Source organism: Monopterus albus, unplaced genomic scaffold (genome assembly GCF_001952655.1).
Source record: "Monopterus albus unplaced genomic scaffold, M_albus_1.0 scaffold125.1, whole genome shotgun sequence".
NCBI lineage: Eukaryota > Metazoa > Chordata > Actinopteri > Synbranchiformes > Synbranchidae > Monopterus > Monopterus albus.
The window spans coordinates 464,860-468,838 of record NW_018128005.1 but is presented as its reverse complement, the minus strand read 5'-3'; positions in this window follow the sequence as shown (position 1 = coordinate 468,838).

The window sequence follows — 3,979 nt, the reverse complement described above, 5'->3', positions numbered from 1 at the left end:
TCCTACTCGATCATCTCTGCACGTCATTCACCAAGTCATGCAGGACCATGATCATTTAACCTCACATACTGTAGGGATAATGTCAACAGACAGAAGAGCTCTGTAGTCTGACCTTGTCATTACAGAGGTACCTTATGGTCCAAAGCTAAATGCCAGCACGTTCAAATTGGGATACTAAAATACAAGGTTGAACCAAGACACTGTACTTCCATCTCTGTCAGGTTTGGCTCAGCAACCAATCAGGACAGCAGATAGTCAGAACTGAGGATAAAATCATTGGTGCCAGCCTGGCCTCCACGAAGGACCTGTACAACCCACAGGTCAAAAGGAGGGCAGAGAACATTTCTGCGTCCCACTTACTTCCTGGACACAAACTCTCCAAACTCCTCCCTTCTGGACAGCGCTACAGGTCACTGTACGCCAAGACAATCAGCCGCAGAGACAGTTTTTTCCCCCGGGCTACTACAGTCTATGTTTACTCTTTTAACTTATATATTTTGTATTTATTTTGTTTTATATTGCTGTGCACATCGGGGGCACAGCAGCTGGAGTCAAATTCCTTGTATTTTTGATAATACTAGGCAATAATAAATGAAAAGCCATTGTACTGTTTTTATCTGTTTGTCAAGTTTCTTGACAATTTATTAAAACAAAACCTTGTGGGAGAAACTAAATATCTTTAACTGTAGCCAGCTACAAAGATAGGTAGGAGAAACAGTCTCTCCTCTGTAAGCAATGTGGCCTCAGTCAGTTTTAGGGACATGCAGGTGACGGTCCATAAAATTCTCACCCAGCGTGTTACTTTCCTCCTTCATACCTCATCTTCAGCAGAGATAAAAGGAGAATTTTCCAAAATGAGATCATCATTACCTGTGTACCTAAAAGCCCCGCTGAGTGTGTAAAGCCTGTGCAGTATTAGTGTGAAGTTATTATACAAATGCTTGAACAACACGGTCTCTGTGTTTACTTGTCCGGAATAAACAACAGTCTTGATGATGCTCTAGAAATTCTCACATCATCCTAGAATAGTGTAGATAATATGTCTTTAACACATGCCAGTTTCTCTATGTGAATAATGGGGCTGAGGTGTGATCAACAGTTGCCAAGGTAACACACGTTCGCTTGCATATGTGATCTGTAACTAAATTTAATGAAGGTGGATGAAATCATCAGGGCTTTAAATTATAGAGCACAGTCTGCTACACTGTAGATGGAGCCGCGTCAGTGTGTTGTAGCTTCATTCTTTGTATTAGTTTCTTTTATTGAACACACACACGGCATGTTCACATGCTTTACACAAACGCGAACATGCCGTGTGTGTGTGTCCTGTAGATATACACAATGTACAGTACACACACAGTCAGAATCAAGGCTTCTTAATATGTCTGTTAATCTGAACAATGAATAAATGTAACAACCTTTAGGTATTAAAAATTACAGAGAATTTAACAAATATTTGACATTAGCAGCTTCAGATGTTCTAGATTTTGAACCTTGTTTGGGGTCAAGTGTAAATAAATTATGTTTGGTCCAGTATAAAATTGATTTATCTCAGATTTAGTTTAAATGAATGTGTAAATGCTGATCAGTATATTAGAGGAATGTAATGCAGGGGTTTACCCTTTATGGATGATTAGTGGATAAATTAATGAACTGGCTTTCATAAGCAATTATTTGCCTGATTTGACTTGATAAGTGGAACAAGTCACTTAAAACTGACAAAATAGTATGAAAGCCATTTCTTAATATGCAAGGCAAAATTTTAGGGGATTAAGACTTAATAGAATCAGTCAATTTGTCCACTAACTAAGCCCTAGTTTGTCCCTTAATTAAAAATTGTAAGGTCCTATTAGGGTAGAATATAAGAGATACTCATGTTTTGTAAATTAGAAATACTCTTAAAATCCCATAATTATTGTTGGCTATTTTCAGGTCATTTTAAGGTAACATAGAGATCGAGATACTGGCAATGTGCAAAACCCCCAAACAAACAAACAAACACACAGCACATTACAGATTCCATCAGACCCAAGACTGTGATTTCTGCAGTAAAGAGACGAAATGAGAGAAGCAACATAAAACGATGTTCTGTCATCACCTGGGGGGGTCAGTGTCTCATCAAAGAGGCTGAATTCTAATGGCTTTTTTAAAATAGTTATTCTCAATGGTCGACGCGTTCTGCGCCGCAGGTGCCAAGAATATCCATCCATTTCTTACAGTGGTTTCTCAGCTCTCCTTCATTTTATATGGATGAAACAGAAAAAGGGAAGAGCTGCCCGCTGATTCTCACCGTACTCAACAGCACTGCATTGCGCCCCAGCCAAAATGGCTTCTTTGTAATTCAACAGGCGTGTTTGAGAAGTACAGGAGATGACAGATTTTAAGCCCCTCGATATTTCTCGCTCCACTCATGTGGAGGTGAAAAGATGATGATTTCACCTCCAAATGGAAGGATGATCTGCAAAGGAGGAAGCATGGACTGGTTTTACAAAAGGTATCTCTGCTATTAAAAGAAAAATTTCAGCAGCACAACTTCCAAAATCCTCCCAAAAGATCTCTTACACTGAAGAGGTGGTGCCAGGTTACCATCAGCGTAATTCACTGGATGTAAGGATGAGGTTAAGAATGGATCAAAGGAAATAATGGAACAAAAACAAAGAAAGAAGAGGACTTTGACGTGCTTAAGTCCTAAAACTACAGCTGCACTGTACAACAAATGCAATACAGGTGTGTCTGACATGAAAAATGCAATATACTTTTATATCAGTCTGACATTCAGCATATTTTTTGAGATGAAAATATCCATGCACCTCTCACGTGTGAGATGAAAATATCCATGCACCTCTCAAGTCTGTACCTTATACATGAAGCTACAGTCAGAAGCACAACAGCAAGTCTGCCCACAAACACCTCACTAATTAATACATTACATGTGGTGAAAAGACCCCAGGAGGCAGAAAGGTTTGTGACAGAGAGCACTGTAAATCCACTATTGGACATTTTTATGCCTTTTTTTGTACAGACTAAACAAATAAAATCATATGTTAATCAGCAAGCTATGTGTGTGCTGGTTGGAACACTGTGTTGCCTTCGGACAGACCCAGGCCTGCAGTTTCCCTCTGTTCTCCTGCTAAGCTAGGTTAGCCAGCTGCAGCTTCATATGCAACTGATGGACATGACATTTGTATCAATCTTCTCAACTAATCTCTGATACAGTTTCCTTCAACTATAACACAAAAGTCAGCAAGGTAAAAAAATTGACAGAGTAAAGTGAGTTGCCATGGGAACAAGGATAAACTTGAAGAAAGGCAGGAGGAGGAGCTCATGAAGTTTTACACGTCTCACTTGCTACATTTAAAATAAAAATCATGTTGCCATGAGTTTAATGGCATCTATTAAATTTGAATGAAATTTGTAGAAGCTCATGTAACTGTCTGTGAAAGGAATTTGGTTAAAACCTTGAACAAAACAAACCTGCACCAAGCAAATTAAATGTCGACGGAGGAATGGAATATAAATGAGGTTACTGGATGCTAGTGTGGGAGAAAGGAACTGTTGGCATTTCACATTTAAAATTCTTGGATTCCCTTTCAGTTCACAACCAATAGCTTCAGGGTGTTAGATGAATACCCCTCTGTCCCTCCATTCCTTCAGTGATGAATATGAAGATATATTTGGCTTTTCTCTCCTGCCAACCCTTTTCATGCAGTTTTCCACCATCCGTTGTTGAAGTCTCTGATCTCCTGCAGTGCAGTTCATAGCGTTTAGAGACCCGCGCTTTGCTGTTGTGGATATTTGTTTCATATAGTGCCTCACGGAGTAGTGTCATTAACCATACGAGTGCACTTCAGCTTGATGCTCAAGTCTCCTAATTTGCTGTTCAGAAGAAAATTTGCTTAATCTAGTGCAATCCTCTCATTCCTGGAAAATGAAAGATATCATCAGTGTGAACTCAGTATGTCCATTGTTAAGTTAGTGT